This window comes from Lygodium microphyllum, chromosome 17 (assembly GCF_053477565.2).
Source record: "Lygodium microphyllum isolate KBCC chromosome 17, Lygodium_microphyllum_v1.1.10, whole genome shotgun sequence".
Lineage (NCBI taxonomy): Eukaryota > Viridiplantae > Streptophyta > Polypodiopsida > Schizaeales > Lygodiaceae > Lygodium > Lygodium microphyllum.
This window is the reverse complement of record NC_141151.1, coordinates 94,086,491-94,105,327: the sequence shown is the minus strand read 5'-3', so window position 1 is coordinate 94,105,327 and position 18,837 is coordinate 94,086,491. Positions and strand designations below refer to the sequence as shown.

The 18,837-nt window shown below is 39.3% G+C and overlaps 1 pseudogene; it reads left to right on the top strand.

Moving 5' to 3' along the window:
• Positions 1-1,952: 1,952 nt before the first annotated feature.
• LOC148022153 (purple acid phosphatase 18 pseudogene) lies at positions 1,953-2,673 on the top strand (annotated as a pseudogene).
• The last annotated feature ends 16,164 nt before the right edge of the window (positions 2,674-18,837 follow it).

Genomic DNA, 18,837 nt, shown 5'->3' with positions numbered 1-18,837 from the left:
AAGATGGTTTGGACCGTATGAAGTGAAAAAGGTTTTTGATAATGGTACCTATGAGCTGGCTGAATTAGATGGAACATTATTGAGGGTGCCTATTGCTGGAAAACGAGTCAAGATTTTTAAGAGAAGAGAAGATGAAGAATATGAACTTGAAGCATTGACAGAAGAAGAGCAGGTAGGAGAAAGACATGCTGAAGAAACAGAAGACATAGAAGATGGAGCCAATGGAGAAACAGGTCCGCTAGAATCAGAAGATGAACTTGACCTGTTTGTGGACTTGAATGATCCTGGATAGTTGGCACATCCGGAGGATGCGCAGGTTTAGAGGGGGTGGATGTCGTGATGCTGCGCATCTGAGCCGTGAACACCTCCATTTTTGTTGTGCATTTGTGTTAATTTCTGCGTGTGATTTATTGTTTGTGTGATGCATTTTAGTAATCCGCAGCCAATGTATATATTTCCTGCACTTTGGATCCAAGAAATCATTAGGAATGGACTCCTAAATCTTCAGCTCTTGTAAACAGGGCTATTTTTATTGTGTGCGTGAGGCAAGAGCTGAGGCAAAGGTCATGGTGATGCATCTCTATTATTGTTCTAGGGGGCTATGTTTCTGGTACTGCCCTCTGCACAGTTCCAAGCAAGTCTAAGCTATGAGAATTCTCTGGACTGAGATATGTGGAATCATGGGAAGATATGTATTCCCATCACCCTAATCTTTATTAACACCTAAAGACGTGTGAAGCACATGTTCTCTAAGGGATCCAAAAGGCAAGAAGTTCTAAGGAAAGAAAAAGCTAAGAAAAGAGGGAGAGGCATATTTTTGAAGAAAACAAAGTGGCGGGCTGCGCCTGAATTGGAATGGGGGTCCTTCCTTTTCGCTCTCTGGGGTTGTTTTGGGGGGAGTTCAGCAACTTTCGGATCGTGAAGATTTTCGAAAAGCAGGGATCAGAGGGAAAAAGAAGGGGATGATCTATCTAGAGGATGGCGGTTGCTATTCTGGGGGGGAACATGAGCATTTTCAGGATGCAATCGGATGCAGACAGAAAAGAAAAGCCCAAGGCATTCTGTGATCTTCATCGTCCGACAGTTGAAGGAAAAGGAAGCAATGTTGATCATGTTGAAGAAAGAAATGAAGGGAAGGACAACGTCGATGAGCTTGGACGTCGGAGGAGGAGAGTGGAGCTGGATACGATGACTCGAATGAGACTGCCGACGAAGCTGATATCAATGACAAGGAAAGAGTGTTGCAATAACGACGCAGAGGAAGTTGCTACACATGCGGAAGATGGAAGCTATACGGGGAAACAATAGGAATTCTGATACATTCCAGTGTTAGTGAAAAAGCTAGGAGGAGGGTATCTGGACATCGTCATCTCCTCTGGCGACCAGTTTGCGTTCTGGGAACCCTGGGACGGCAAGCTCTCTCTGGACCATAATGGTGGAACCTTGACCGCAGTTGCCGTGCATTTCGCGAGTACTGGCTCTCCGAACGTTTTAATTCTGAGCAAGTGATTGAGCTCAAGTCTCTCTTCTTCGAGGATCTGGATGTTTTTCATCCTGGAGTTTGACCTCGAACCAGTCTCGTTCATCAAGCCGGAGAGTGAATTGACAAAAGGAAATTTGCGCGAGCTAAGTATCAAACTGAAGCATGTAAGAGGAAAAATCAAATGTCCTATTCGCGTGGGGAACAAAGCGCCTCGTTTAGTTCCACAGCAGTATCTCTTCCCATATTCAGAAAATTCAACAACAACAAGCTCTATTTGATTCAAGCTTTGGAATCTGATGCTAGAGTGCATAATTTATCATGCCCGAGCCGCTACTACTGAATTGCCTGTCTTGGACAATATCTCAAAGGTGTGAACCAAAGTGATGTGTGTGGAGCTGATTGCTAACAGATTTTTGCGCAAAATGACGAGCTACAGCTCCTTCACCTCCACTACCTTTTGCATTTGGAGATGAAGTACACTCTCGGCAGTGAATTCAAGTGTTTGTTGCAAAAAGGAGATCTTTCCTATGCTGACTATATTCACGCCGCTGGGACTTGTTTGGAAAACTTGTTGAGCCCTTGGCTAGTTCACAGCCATGGATGATCACTGAAGGGAATCATGAAATGGAGGAAATTCCGCTGGTTATTGAACCGTTCAGATCTTATAATACAAGATGAAAAAGGCTCTACAAAGAGAGTGGATCAGACTCCAACCTTTATTGTTCTTTTGAGGTTTCTGGTGTGCATGCTTTGATACTATGATCATACATTGACTTCAGTAGGGACTCTATTTAGTATAAGTGGCTGCAGGCTGATTTGACCAAAGTGGATAGAGTCAGAACCCCTTGGCTCCTTGCTGTCATTCATGCACCTTGGTACAACAACAGCAATTTCAAATAACAGGGTGATAGTGACAAAATGACGAAATCCATGGAGTTCATCCTTAAAGAAGCAAAAATTGATATGATCTTTGCAGCCATGTTCATGCTTAAGAACCCATGACTCGAGTTTTTCAGCATCACTTTGAACTTTGTGGCATCATCCACATAACCATAGGTGATGGAGGGAATCGAGAGGGATTGGCTAACAAGTTTCTGGATCCATAGCCAAGCTGGTCTGAATACCGTGAAGCAGGTTTTGGTCATGGCATTTTGAAAGTGGTAAATTCTACTCATGCACGAAGGACTTGACCTCATTATAGAGATGTTCTTTTGGAGTTTCTGAAATTCTCTGCTGAACTAGTAACTGCCAAGTTACGAAACGAACATGCTGATGTGAAGAGTGTTTCCCTTCCTACTGTAACTGTCTTCAAAAACCTGAATGTAAACAGTTTATGAGATACTTCGGTTTATCTTGAACATGGATTTCTTGTAACTCATTTGCAAAGGAATATATGATCTTTGGCATCCAATATTTGATTTCTTCTTGTTAGCGTCTTTCCTTGCTGTATCTGAACCCCGTGTTCTGCAGCTCTCACACGATCTCTTTGACACCGTTTCTCCAAAATCCATTTATGTAGCAATATATGGCTTTTGCAAAAAAGCGGGCTGCATGCATAGTCTCCTTTGATGGCGTTTTTCAAATCTAATGTCTTTGATGTCAAATGACCACTCACAGGTGCTCAATAAAGCCTTATGAAGCTCTCGAACAAGCCATATCAAGCTCTTGCACAAGCACAAAGCATAAACCCTGATGCATACCTTGATAGGAACAATGGCAGCCTTTCTTCTTCAGTAAAGACTCTTATTTTCAAGCTCTAGATCTAAACTCCTTCAATGTCATACTCTAGAGAGCCCATTCATGTTGGCTCTGATACCATGTTCAAAGATAAGAGAGACAAAGTGGAGCCAAAGAGTGAGCAGTCAGCTCATCTCATTCATCTTCATTATTTAGTCTCTACTAACATGAAAGAGATAGTATAACCAGGTTACCACTAACCATGACGATCAATACTGACTTATTTAATGTCCATACATGAGTACAACTAGACACAGCTGTAGGTAATGTCGGTCACACACACATACATATGAACAATTGAGCTTGAAGTCTCAATAGGGTGTGACCTATTACTCTCTCGAACATAGTGTTATAAGCCTAGACAGCCACACAAAGTTTCTTGTCCCAATCTTGCTTACCCTCAGATACAGTCTTGGATAAAATCCCTACAAGCTACTTGTTGGTACTCTCTACTTGTCGATTTTCTTAGGGATTATATGGGATGGTTTTATTATGTTTCATTTTCAAAGTTTCAATCAAGGCTTCTATGACCTTATTCAAAAAGTGTGTCCCACAACCAGACACTAGTTCTTTAGATGGACCAAAACAACAGACAATTTGTTCCATAATAAAACTAGTTGTTTTCTTGGCAATGTACTTCATCCTAGCTCAAGCTTCAAACCATTTTGTAAAGTAGTCCATTGCCACAATGATATATTGGCTCTGTATATAGTAGATGAATGATGCACATGTCCAACAAAATTGATGCCCCACTTCTCAAAGGGCAAAGTCACAAGAATAGGATTAAGCAACCACTTATGATTTTCCCTAGCATCATGTCTATGGCAAACATCACAATGTTTAACATATGCAAGAGCATCTTGGAAAACCATTGGCCACAAATAGCTAGCATGTAAAGCTTTTTGGGCGGTGAGCCATCTAGAAAAATGGCCTCCACATGTTGAATCATGACATTCCTCTAGAATAAAGGGTACCTTATCAAGCACCACACAACGATGATAAATCTCATCCATACCTTTCATATATAAGATACCCACTATTATTGAAAAGAAAAGTACTTGCTACTTAATATTTCTCTTCTCGTATTTAGAAAGAGTTTTCGCTTGGTTGCCTGTTGATAGATAGTGTGATAGATGCATACCATGATAGAATAGAGATTGCATCAATTTTATAGAAATCCTTGCAGTCACTGATAGCAACCCACTCTTTCTTAGGCTCACCAAAATCTACTAGACACTCTACAATACCCTACAGCTTTGGTGGCTTGCTCCTAATCTCATAGTCAAACTCCTACAAAGAGATCAACTACTTGGCTAGGCAACAACTAATATTACACCTTGTTGCGGTTGTGAATATATAAAAAGCCTCACCCCTTTTGGAGCTTTTAAAATCGATACTTTGGATAATTCCATTTTAACAACTTCTCTCCATTCAAAAACATGGCTATGAGGTAAAAGATTTGTTAAGGGTAATGAATGTTCAGTCAATGCATTAATGAATCAATGATAATACCCCATGGATGAAACAAAATTGTGAACTTCCCTAAGGAAAGTGGATAGCCATAGAGCAACAATAAGAACCACCTTTTCAGGGTGGGTGGCAATACCAGCTGCACTCACAACACGACCCAATAGCAAACCATAAGGCACCTTGAATACATACTTGCAAGGATTCAATACTATGCCATACTCACGACATTGGTCAAAGCATACAAATAAAAAAATCAACTATCTATGACAGGCCATGGTAATTACCTCCAAATCATCTATGAAAACCTTCAGCTAATAGGGGATATATAATGTCTTTTCAGTTGTCCTTTACCAAGACCTAGGAGCATTAAATATGCCAAAATCCATCACATGGTATGCAAAAGTACTAAAATATATAATGGGCATTATCTTCAACTTATCCTCTTCAGCTATGGCCATCTGATTATAACTCGTGAAATAGTCCATGAAAGAGTATATCTCTCGACCTGTCAGGCAACTAATCTAAAATTAGATCGATAAATGGCAAATAATAATAGTCATTCACCTTCTCCTTGTTCAATTCCTTAGAATCAACACATAGGTGGATTTGATTGTTCTTAATCTTTCTTACTACCTGGTGAGCATCATTCTATATGTTCAACAGAAGAGTCTCAGAACGGAAAAAAAAACTCTTTTGAAAAAAATAATAAATAATAAATAATTATTAAAATTTATTTCATTCACATTTTAGGAAACAAAAAAAATCAATAATGAGGTAATTCCAACAAGTAATCCAAATAAGTATAAAACCAGCCTTCCTTAAACATATCAATTCCTCAAAAAGAGGCTCTCTCAGCTCAAAAGACATGCGTCTAACCTTATTCCTCACTAGATTATTACTTTCTTTCAATCGGATCATATGTACAACAATAGAGGGGGTAATCCCCTTCAATTCATCATAACTCCATGCAAATATATCCCTAAACTCCTATAGGAGTGTCACATAATCTCCACACTCATTAGCAGATAACATAATGTCGAGTTTAATGGGAAGAGGATAATCAGGAGTCCCAAGATCCAATTCTATCACATCAGCATTACGAATCCTGTCCTTTGCCTCTATTGGCTCATTTAAACATACTTGGTAAACCTCCTCAATGTAATAGAACCCTCTTTAGAATAACTGAAACTCGAGGTTCCAACAACTAAGATTCCCTCGAGTGCCACCCATTCTAGTAGTGGGAGGTAATGCCCTTTCATCCAACAAGTTTTCAAGATATGCATCTATAATTATTCTCTTTAAACCATGCCCAAAAATTAGCCGGCCAACTGGAATGCCCACTAAAAAATTGGAATGTGATATCCATGGATGTCCAAGAAATAACTGATAGCTTGGTCTCCCAGCAAATCAGATAACACGAAAGTCAAGGACTCACTCAATATTAGCAACCTTCATACGTACTTGTACTACCATCCCTGTTATAGAATTTGAGATACACGCTCGACTTTCTTATATACTTAAAATATATATGGCGAATATTATGTTGACACAGAGGGAGAATAGATGAGAGAAAAGAAAGATGTAGAGAGAGAGGTAGAGAAATTGGAAACACACTAGGGACTTGAAGATGGGCCAGTCCCCCCCTTGTGGAGTTATATTATTGATAAGGAGCAAGGTCCTCCATTACACATAAGCCAATTCTTACTTGTAGATCTTGGAAACAAGATCATGGTTCCTTGCACGGTATACAATCAGCTAAACCTTGCACAACTTGGAAGTTGGCACCTTTTGATCCTTCTAGAGTCTCCTTCTCTCCTACACAATATGTGTAGGGCTCTCCTCTTGGAGCTTGATTTCAGCAGAGCTTCCACAGCACTTGCACCTTCTCTTCTCCTCTTGGAACTTGATTTCAGCAGAGCTTCTATAGCACTTGATTTCAGCAGAGCTTCTGCAGCACTTGATTTCAATAGGGCTTCCGAAGCACTTGCACCTTCTCTTCTCCTCTTGGATACATGCAAAGTGATGCTTTCTTCACCTCTCCCTTACACCCAAGGAGAGCCTCCTCTTTTATAGACTTTCAAGAGCTTCCTCTTTTATAGACTTTCACCCAAGGAGAGCCTCCTTTTTTATAGACTTTCAAGAGCTTCTCTTCTTGGAGAGAGAGTTGAGTTGATCTTCATGCAAGATGTGGTTGTTCCACTCTGTAACACTAATTTCGAGATATCTCTTTGTGTGTTGTTTGGATAAAAAATGTCCAACACGAAAGTCGTAGATCTTGCTGTTTTCGATAACCCTAACGACCCGTTTTTAGAGATCGTTTTTCTATTGTGAGATATTTTAAAAATGGATATCCCAAAACATAGCTTTTTAAACTGTACTCTTAACTTGTGGTCCATGCAACCACCTTGAGTCATAGATAAGGAGAGTTCATTAAATTGCCTTGGGCATCAACCTTAAGATTGAATTCCACACAAAAGCTTGTGTCATTTTAGACCTTAGAAAGAGAAAATCACTTCTCTCCTTACTTCCAGAGGATCACGTCTCTCGTCTTTCTTAGTGAGAGAATTCCCTCTCTCGTCTTTCTTAATGAAAGAAAAGACCTTAAACCTTGACTTGTGGGGGAGAGGATGACCCCAAATGAATGCAATACTCATTACACACAAGTAAAACATTTCCAGGTGTCCCTAGAGATGCACACATAAATACATATACATAATGCTAATGCACTTCCTCTTCTTAGAACTCAATCCATCTTCATTTATATGCAACTCCTTGGTTCTTGTGTACACTCTTACACTTGATAGACACTTCTTTCCCCCTTCATAACTTGTACTGCCTGTACCAAATATCCCCATCACAGTACTCTGATCACCCCATTAAGTGATGCACTAGGAATACTAGTGTCTAAATGGTCTCATGGCCATGCTAGATCATCATCAATACTTAAAAAAAAGTGAGTCATTAATTTATTGACATGAATTTATTAAATAGAGAATGTGTAATAAGCAATCAATTTAGTGACAATCTCTTTCGATTGCCTTAGGCTATCAACTATTTTTAAAACCATCATTACATCCTTTTGGATTAGTAGACCTAGCCTCTCCAATAAATCCATACTCAAAATGTTTACACATGAGTCGGGGTTCACTATTGCATTTTCTATTAGAATTCCATTAACATATGTCTACATCCTAGGACAATGCGTTTCTACATGATTCCACCATTCACTACCTACTGGATGGACACCAAAAGGTTCTATGACATAATTAGCTCAACTTCGTCACTAACTATCAGATTTGAAGTCTTTAGCTAGTGATAGTTAGTCCTAAAAATTTGGAGCAGTCCTGAAGATCAAGCCGCCCACCTGACATCAAGCATCATCAAGCTTAACATCAAGTACTTCAAGCTCATCTTTTACCCTTACTTCCTTCGACTCAAGCTTGTCAATACCACTCAGTATCCAACAAGGAAACCATAACAAATCAACAAGCAAGTTCTCCAATGTCAAGATTCAGCCTAGAAGATTCAAGAACAAGCTAGTATCTCTTGATACTAAATAGTGTTGTTTAACCTTAAAGTTTATTGTGTCCTCTTTGACACAATCTTTTCCAGCTCATTTACTAATTTATCTTAGCTGATTCTCAGTTATGGAAATTCTAAACATAAAGAACTATAATTGGATGCTTCTCTTGAAGAGTAACATGGCTCATGTTGCTCACTTACACTACAATGCAAGACTTGGTTGACCCACTTGTAGGAAGACATGGAGTTGTCTACATAAAAGAGCAATTATTTGAAGACCTTGAAGACATTTCTATTGACTCAAAAATGATGATATCTTTGCTTGAGGGGGGACATGGACATGAAGACTAATGCAAGCAAAGTCAATAAAGAAGCAGACCAAGAAAAAGAGGACCATGAAGACGAAGCTGCAAAAAAAGTGAGAAGAAGAAGAACAAGATCAACCGAAGGACCCTAAAGCTATAAGCAAAGAGAAGGGCAAGTACAAGATCAAAAAGAGCAAAGTGGACTACATGAAGAAGGACAAGAAGATTCATAATGACATATCTAAAAATGCTAAAAACCACAAGGGCATGTCGGTCCATGATCCAAATTTTTACTAGACCTTTAAAAAAAAGAGAGGAAATGCATTAAAACTGCTTGTGGAATTAGCAAATGGAAAGGAAGTACTTTCTACACAGCAAATTGCCAAGGTAGAATTTAGTCTAGGAGAAAACCTTTCAAGTATGAGGTTTAGGGTAATGAACTTAGGAGCTTATGAGTGTTTACTGGGAATGGATTGGCCGATTCCCAATGATGCTCATATCCATTGTGGAAAAGGTCAAGTCACATTTTAAGATTTAAATGGTGAAATAGTGACTACACAAGGTGAAACAGGGAAACCTAAGGTTCAATTAGCAGAAGCTTCTCGAATTGTGAAAGGCTTGAAGAAATGATTACATGTTTACTTGATTAAGTTTAACAAGGTAAATCAAGATGGTCATACAAAAGAAGAACCGTCCTAGTTAAAAGAATATGCGGACATTGTTACGCGAGCGGTGATCGAAAGTAAGCCAAACTCACAACCCAATAATGAGACGTTAAGGAGTGCCGGTGAGAATTATTGGCTTTATTGGATGCACAAAATAACACAAAAATTTTAAATGTTTCGACAAACACCACACGAACCACATGTAAAACCAAATTCCAAACAATGCCTATTGTAGCTCAAACAACTAGAAAACCCAAATTTGGGTAGAGCATCACACAAACCTTATATAAAGCTTGAAAACATAGACTCCAAAGACAACCAATTGCACTAAAATCTGATAACTTGATAACCTTGAGCCGACACTTGGCACTTCAATTTCCAAGTTCCAATTCTCCACAATTAGCATGTCTAGAGTTGTTGCTCTTGCACAAGTGTAACCCTCCACTCTCCTCACAAGATACACGAAGTTTCTTTTGGGTAGGGCAAGGTTAAACTCCTAGTACCTTTCTATATATAGTTTTTCTCTACCCTCGTACGTTGTGTTATTCCAAACGTTTTTAAGCTTTATTGTTTTCCAATGTTTAAGCTTTTCAAAAAGCTTAAAACAAGATACAACCGAAGGCTGCCCAACATATTAGACTGTAGGTTGATTCAGGGCTCAAATAGAGTTAATCTTTTCCTTCATGTTGTCAACTAGGTCACCCGATCTAGGTCATTGTCAGTCCCTATTATAAAACCTTTTGCTCTTCACTAATATAATCTGATGCCCCGCCATTTGGAAAAAAAAAAGCTTAAAACCTAAAGCGTTTTGGAAAGAGTAAAAAGCCCTTGTCAAGGCTTTGAAAGGCCCTAAGCTTTTCTATAGCTTTTAACATTAAAACTAAAGCTTTTAAGGCTTTATCGAATCGAATCTTGCCGCCCTGCGTCAACGGACTGCTGTCATCAATCTCGCCGCCACCCTTCTCGTTAATATGCCGCCATTATTTGCGCCATATCTGCTATAAATTGAATCTCTGCACGCTTTCATTCCTGTCATCATTCTGTCTGCTGTCACCTTTTCGAGTATGCCATTTTGCCTGTGTTCAATAATTGCCATTTTTTCTACATGTTTTTCCAGAAAATCGCCATCTTCCTGCTATTTACGTCATCCACCATCAGTCCTCCTCGTCTCTTGAAATTAATACCAACGATGATGAAACTGTTACTGTAATGTTGTTAACAAAGAAGCCGATTAGGGTGGTGGCGCAGGCTGCAGCGCGCTATGATGAGGAAGCTTTAATGACTCTAGTCAGCTTCTCCTTCATTAATTTGTGGTCTGTGTAATTGTATGGTCGTGTTCAAGGCGGCACCCTAATCATTGCGAGTGCATCCCTCTTCTTTCATAGCAGCTCTGTCTGATATCACCTTACGAATCTTCCAAAGAGAAAGTGCAGGACTTCATAGCATCACTGCGTACAGTTGGTGCCTTTCCATCATTCATCTCCAGAGTCCACACTATCCCTTGATTGTGTCGGCTCCATAAAGGCCTCCAAATCATAAGCTTCATCATATCGACTTCCAAATCTTTGTACCGAATCTCTACCTGCTTTACCACAACCTTTTTTTTAAATAAGACAGAAAGTTGTATTATGAAGGGGGAAATATACAGATGGATAATGTAGCCATAGTCGGTAGATCCTCAACCTTAAACTGTTACATGAGTAAACCAATTACTTGGTTGGGTAGTAGCTGAAGGCCAATTGACTTGGCAAGTTGGTGCAAAGTGACTGTGTATGAACTCAAAAAATAATTGCTGCCAAAGAAGGGCTAAAAAACTAAGGGTCTGAGAATTGGACTAGCCGGGTGTCTAGGATGGCTTCTTTCAAATAGAGGAGGATCTCAGCAGCTTCCCGTTCTTTGGTTCGCAATGTCTCCTTCCTCTCCTTTTTCTCCATTGGACTATTGCTTTGCAATGCCCGTTTTGCTTCATCGCTGCAGATGACCGTCTTCATTTTGGCCACCTGTCACCAAACCAAGGAGATGAATAAGGGCTTTGGTTTGGAGTGCTTATCATTAAACACCCAATCATTCCTAGAGATCCAAATAGCCCATAGGTAAGCAGCTCTTATTACAGTCCAGATTACTGGGGGGATATGATTTGCTTCTCCAAGAAGAATTTATTTTCATGAGAACGTTGAAGGGTGAAGGGGAAAGAGTAACTTGTGTAACTCTTTCAAGCATTCTTGGTTTGCTGGATATGAGATAAAAAGGTGTGGGATGGATTCTATTGCATTACCACATCTGAGACAGAGTCCATTCCCTTTACCTATCCTTGCTACTTTTTCGTTAGTCCAAACAACATGGTGTAGAATAGTCCATAGAAGAATTAATTGTTTGGGGGGAATGGAGACCGCCCACGCTTGCTCAAACCTGTAATGCCATTGGGTTTCTGACCAATGTATGTTCCACCTTTTGTTAAGCTTACCAACAAGGCTGGTACCCGAAAGTTGAAGGGGTGGAAGGGGGAGCAAACATAGTCTTCCTTTCCAGTGGATGTCTTCCACCTTAACCTACATGTTACTAAAAAACCAACCACCATTAGCAATTATCCAAACATTAATTCTGTTCATGCATTAGGAAAAAAATAAACTCACAAATGGGCCCTTAAAAATAATATAGTTTAAGATGTGGGTCTTTTGGATTGTCCAATAGGAAGGCTAGATGTTGACATCCATGGAGCGTGAATCTTCTCTCTCCAAATCTTGGGTTTTCTATTAAAAAAAGGGGTAGTGAGGGATTAAAAAAAGGGAGAATGAATAGTACACAAAATTTGAGTTTCTCTCACCTCGTATTTTCTCCCTTTTTTTGGAGAATTTTCAATTTCGGTTTTTTTCCCTCTCACGAAATCAGTTTGACCCAAAAGTTGAGCAACAGACCACTTTCCCTCTCTTCTCTATACTCGTGAATTTTTATCTCCATCGAAGCTCCCTGCTGAGAGTAATTAGGGTTTTGAGCATTCTGCTTACCTCTGCACTTTCTTCTCCATGCAGCTCCATATTTTGGGCAAAACACAGGTGCCCATCTCTCTTTGTATTTTCTCTTGTTTGCTATTTTTCAATAGGGTTTGATGTTGTTTCTTACTGTTGTTGTTGTTTTATTGCAGAGGTTGTTTGGGGCATGAGACAGAGGTGCTCATCTCTCTCTCCTTTCTTTTCCCCCCCTCTCTCTATGTGTTGTTTCTCTTTTATGTTATGTTTTCAATAGAATTTGATGTTGGTTCTAATTGTTTTTTTCTTGCGGAGCAAGAGGCAAAGGTGTTAATCTCTCTCTCTGTTTGGTTTTTTTTTTGCTGATATGTTTTTAATACAACACAATGTTAGTTCTAACCCTTGTTGTTGTTTTATTGCAGAGATAATTTTGGGTGACATTGCATAAGTGCTTATCTCTCTCTCCCTCTCTCTTTCTCTCTCTATGTTTCCTCATTTCTACTATTTTTTCAGTATACCTTCATGTAAATACTAACTCTCGCAAAATTATATTTTGGAGAGATCAATTTGGGCAAAATTGGATAGGTGCTCATTTCTTTCTCTCTCTCGCGTACTCACACACACTCTCTTTCTTCCTCTCTTCATTATCCCTTTTCTACTATCTTTACAATAGGGTTTCATGCTAGTTCTAACTTAAGGATCAATTGTTGTTGTAGCACTTAACACAAGGTAGAGTAGAGATTCTGTAGCTCAATTTACACGCAAATTTGCTATATTTTGTGGTGCCAAAATTTATTCATTTAATTAGTGACTTTTATGTTTGATGGGATTGATGTTTTCTTATGTCCATCATTTGCAATGGGTTTTGATTAGCAATGATTCAATCTTATCTTCAGAAGATCAGCTTATAGGTAAATTGGCCATGTTTTGTTTTGCTTCTATTCATGCAGTTATCTAGATATTTTTTGCTAAAATCGATTCATGCAAGTATTTTTGTTAAAAGAGATTCATGCAGGTGTTTTTTTGTACATGCAGGTATTGTACAAGGTTTAGGTAAAGCATATAATTCTCGATCAACTATTTTGATGTGGTGAGTGATTCCTTTGTGTTGGATGATATGGATCTGCTAGAAGTCGATGGTTAAAAAAACCTCTACTTTATTGGTCATATGTGTCCATTTGGATCTCCATGCCCATTGGCAATGATCCATGAAACTCTTGTATCATATCATCCATATAACACAAAATGTGTTGAGTCTTAGAATATCTCAGGTGTCAATCCAATGTACCTATTAAGATTTGCATGCCATGTGGCTATTATCCTTGTAACAACTACTCTATAATACCCACATTTCATATAATGTATTGAGTCAAATCAGACTCCTCTTCATTATAATAAAATTTATTTTGGCAAAATTCTCTGAGTATTCTTGTGCTATTCTTTTCATTATATTTCATGTAAATGGTATGATTAAAGTGATGTCTTAAAATTAAATCTATACTTTATGTTGATGTATATATCCGCATGCATTTCGATATTGATGTTTATGTCTGTTTACAAAAGTGTAAACATCTCTTAGTTCCATGTTGATTTGTATGGTATATTGGTGATTACTGGACATACTTAAAATGCTATAATGCCTGAGAGAAGAACAAGCATTCTCTTGATAAAAGTACGTAACAGAAAAGATGAAGAAGGGAATTGGATCACTAATATGTATCATTGCTCGTCTTGGGTACATATGCATCCAAGTATGAAGGGAGCTTTCAGGGTGAAAGTATATGCAATTGCAGATATATCAAAGAACTGGAAGGGTAAAATTTTAGCTCTCAGACAAAGGAATGTTGATTCTCAGCTTGTAACAGAGGCATTTGTACAACATGTATTCATGCAAAAACAAATACATATTGCGCCCACTGTGTCCTTTCAATGAAACATTGCAAACAGTAAGTATTTGCAACTCATTGAGAATGAGAAATTTCATGATACCTATGTAACAACTTGTCTTGTATTTACAGAAGTATACCCTTTGGATTGCTGTGAGTGGCAAAATGTTGAGAGTTTCACTGGTTCTTTTAAGTGTTACCACCTCGAAATTGGTAGATTGCTCTTTGAGGGGCTTACAGCTAAGCAACTCACAAAGGACCTTGTTTTTTTTCTATGACTCCAAGTACATATTATCCAAGGGGAGTTGAGAATATGGAACCCTTGAGTCTATGCATATATCGAATCTCAATAGCATAGAATGGCCATTGTGTAGTAGCGACATTTTGCACATGTGTAGCACAAAAATTTCAGCAGACATATTGAATTCTATGAAGCCAAGCACCGGCTCAAAGAATATACATCTAAGCTGGTTCATATCGATTGCAATTTTTGCACACATATTCAAGGAATGTAAGGGTTTGAGACATACCAAAAGCACGTATATCATAAAAAATACATTAGAGGATTATGTAACAAGGATTCTAGGCAAAACTTGGACATAAAAAATAACTCACAGTCCTGACACAGTGGAGTGTCGAGTCACAACAAGGAACATGGCTTTCAGGTAAAATTTTTCTCTCTTAGTTGACTATTATCTTACTTTGGGATGAATCGACTAACTTTCCTTTCCAATTACAAGTACTTTTTCGCACGAAAAACTTTATGCCTAGTGTTCAAGTATCGTAGATGGGGAATGCTCAAGGGTAAATGGTTGTGCCTTGATCAAGACATGCGTGAAAGTGCAGTTGTGGATGTTACTGTCATTTGTGAGGGCCGCAAGCCCCAAGTGTTGCAAATGGAGGATAATTGGCCCTTGAGTATAATACGCCAGGAAGGATACTGTTACTAGTGAAAAGTGTGTGGCTCCACATATTTTAGAAATTGTAGAGTCTCCCTAAAAATCCCAACACCACAAGTTGTAATATCCAACACCTATAAATTTTTGGATTTTTTTGGTCAATAGAATATTGTCGCTTGCAAACTTGCAATATTTAAAAATTATGGTATTTATGCAAAATCATATACTTGTTATACACTTTCCACATCAACACATTTACATATGCATGTAAACTTTACAAAGGTGTAAGTAAAGCCATAACTAAATATCATTTGCAAACAACCCTTAATGGTTTAAAACTTAAGGTTTTTAAGGTAGAACTAGTTTAGTTCTTGTTTCATTGTTTCATTTCACACTTTCTCTCTTCATCTCTTTATATCCACCACATCCCTCCTACCTGCTGTTGAGATATCGAGCTCCACTCGTGATACGCCAGGGTGACCGTTGTGTATTTATGTCACCGACTTGTCAGTTGCAGACGCGGTTGGTACACCGCCCATGAATAATAGCTACATGATAGCTATCCTTATCTACTCTAGTTCGTGGCTCAGTTAGTATGCCACCTTAGTTAGTTGAGTTTGGTTTGAGACCCATATATAGGGTTCTTCTATTTCTTTGTATCAGAGTTCTTTTGGCTTCCACAACTAAGAAGAGGAAAACTATTTTCAGCCTCCACCCTTGTGTGTATTCCCCCATTGTGCAAGCAAGAAAGCTACAAGTGAGACTCCTTCTCTCCCACAATCTTGACATGGTATCAGAGCCTTGTTCGTGGTAAGGAGCTCAAGAAAGCAAGCCAAGCTCGCGGTGTTCTGGTAAGAGGAGCAGTGTTGCTTTCATTTTCTGTTTTGGGAGCAGATCTCTGCAGGTAGCACAGCCGAAAATTGCAAGAGTACAGTGTCTCAGGTTGAGACGCTCTTCGCGGTGAAGCAAGAGGGCAGTATATGCTGCGGGACAGAGCTTTAGCTCGTGGCGACCCTGTTTTTTTGATTTGAGGCCATTTCGGAGTCTGTTTTGGAGGCGGAAGTTTTCTGCACGCACTCAGGAAAAGGCCCAGTTTTATGCTATGCAGCCACTGTTCTACAGGTTGGTGAAAAGTTATTGTAGAAATTGCATCGTATGCTTGTGCGCAGAGACATTGGGAGTTTCAAAATCATCCTTGAATCCTGTTTATGCAAAATCGTCACTAGGAAGTGACTGTGTGGTCAAATACCACTTTCGCCAGTTTTGTAGATTTGCCCTTGTGAGGGTGAAGCTGAGTTTTTGCAGTGACAGAATTTTTCGCAGTGTTCTGTAATGGCGTCTAATTCTCTTTCACAGATTGTAACTGAAAAACTTGACAAGAACAACTTCCAGGCATGGAAGTTTAGAATGACAAATTTCCTTATGGGAAAAGGATATTGGGAATTTGTTGCAGGAAATGAAGAAGAACCAGTTCTTCCTGATGTTCCCAATCAACAGCAAATGCAGGCATTCAAAGCATGGCATGAGAGAGCCAGGAAAGTTATGTACTGGCTGTCTATCAGCATTTCAGACTCTATGATTGTGCATATTCAGGATGCAAGTACGCCAAAGGAGGCATGGGATACTCTGTCAAAGATGTATAGCACAAATACGCAAGCTAGGAAAATGCAGCTCAAGCAAGAGTTACACAATGTGCAAAGAGAAAATATGAGCATCAATGACTACCACATGAAGGTGAAGAAGATTGCAGATGCACTTGCTTCCATTGGGTCACCAGTGGAAGATTATGATTTAGTTTCTGTGACCTTGAATGGTCTAGGAAAGGATTATGCACAGTTTCGGACATCCATTTCAGTTCGTGAAAGGTTTCCTGATTTTGAGGAGTTGATTGCTCTTCTAATTTCTGAGGAACAGAGAAATGGTGGTGCATCTTCTTCAGGAGGAACTTCAAAAGAAGCTGTCTTCTACTCAAATGCTGGAAGAGGCAAAGGCAGAAGTAGAGGAGGCCGATTTGGAGGCCGTGGTAGAAATCAGAATATGCAGCAAACTCAAGAAAACCAGTCCTATGGAGGAGGATGTGGTAATCTAGAGGCAGGGGGAGCCAAAGAGGTCGTGGTGGATGGCAAAGAGGTCAAAATGCAAACAGTAATGTTGAATGCTACTACTGTGGTAAAATGGGTCATATGGCTAAAGACTGCTATAAAAAGCAGAATGACATCATGAATGGAAAACTGCAACAAGGGAATTATGCATCTTCTAGCAGACAGGGTGATGACAGAAATGAGCATTTGTTCATGGTGCAGCACATGAACAATTCTGTGACAAGTGCAGAAGAAAGCAATGATGTATGGTATGTTGACTCAGGTACATCAAACCACATGACAGGTCATGCAGAATGGATGGAGGATGCAAGGAAAATGGAAAAACCAGGATTTGTGGAGACTGGTGATGATACTGCACATCCGATTGTGCAGATTGGAAAAATTCCCTTGTCTATGCAGGATGGAAAAAAGAAATACATATCCGATGTATTTCATGTCCCAAATATCACCAAGAATCTGGTTTCTGTTGGTCAAATGGTTGAACAGGGCTTGCAGGTCAGATTTAATCCTCATGGATGCTTTGTTGAGGATATGAAAAATAAAGGTCGCTTGATAGCAAAATGAAAGAAGAAGGGCAGAATGTTTACGTTGGATGCAGACATGCCTGAATTGAGTGTAGCAATGTTTGCACATGGGACCGGTGTAGTTGCAGATATTGATATCTGGCATAAACGCATTGGTCATGTTAAATTACAGAGACTTAAATCAATGCAGGCCCAAAATATTGTTGCAGGTTTGCCAAAATTCAAGGTTGCAGAAATGCATAAGGTATGTGAAGCCTGTCAGTTTGGAAAACAGGCAAGGAAACCATTTCCTAGACATGTTCAAGAGAGTAAGAAGCCATTGGAATTAATCCACTCTGATGTGTGGACAACTAAAGCTGCATCTCTTGGAGGCTGTCATTATTTTGTCAGTTTTATTGATGACTATAGCAAAAAAGTTTGGGTGTATTTTATGAAAAAGAAAAGTGAAGTTTTTGGGCATTTCAAAACTCTTAAAGCGATGGTTGAAAAAGAAACAGGCCTGCAGATAAAATGCCTAAGGTCAGATGGAGGGGGAGAGTACCTCTCAAATGAGTTTGCAAGGTTCCTACAGGAGCATGGCATAAAGCAGCAATATTCATGCAGTAATACACCACAACAAAATGGAATTGCAGAAAGAAAAAACAGGCATATTGGAGAGGTATCTCGTGCCATGCTCAATGAAAAAGACTTGCCAGATTTTTATTGGGCTGAAGCAGTTGCTACAGCAGTCTACATAATGAACAGGACTCCCACTGCAGCAATACATGGAATGACTCCAGAAGAGAGGTATACTGGTAGGAAACCAGATATTTCTCATTTGAAAATTTTTGGTTGCATTGCTTATGTACATGTGCCAGATGAGCTGAGATCCAAGTTGGATCCAAAAGCTGAGAAGTGCATCTTTATTGGTTACTCTCTACAGCAAAAAGAGTATAGATGCTATAACCCTTCTACTCGTAAGTTTACAGTGAGCAGAGATGTTGTTTTTGATGAGATGAGTAGCTGGTATAAACCAGTAAATGTGATTGATGATGTAGATGCACAAAATGGTAATGCTGCACAGAATTCACAGCAGCAGTCACAAAATATTAGTGGACCTGGAGCGTCCTCTAGCAGTGGTTCACATTCTTCGCCATGGACAGGCAGATTGAGATCAGGAAGAAAGCCTTGTATGGCTTGAAGCAAGCACCTAGAGCATGGTCTGACAAGATAGGACAGTATCTTGTCACTATTGGCTTTCAGATTTCCAAGGCAGATTTCTCACTTTATGTGAGAAAA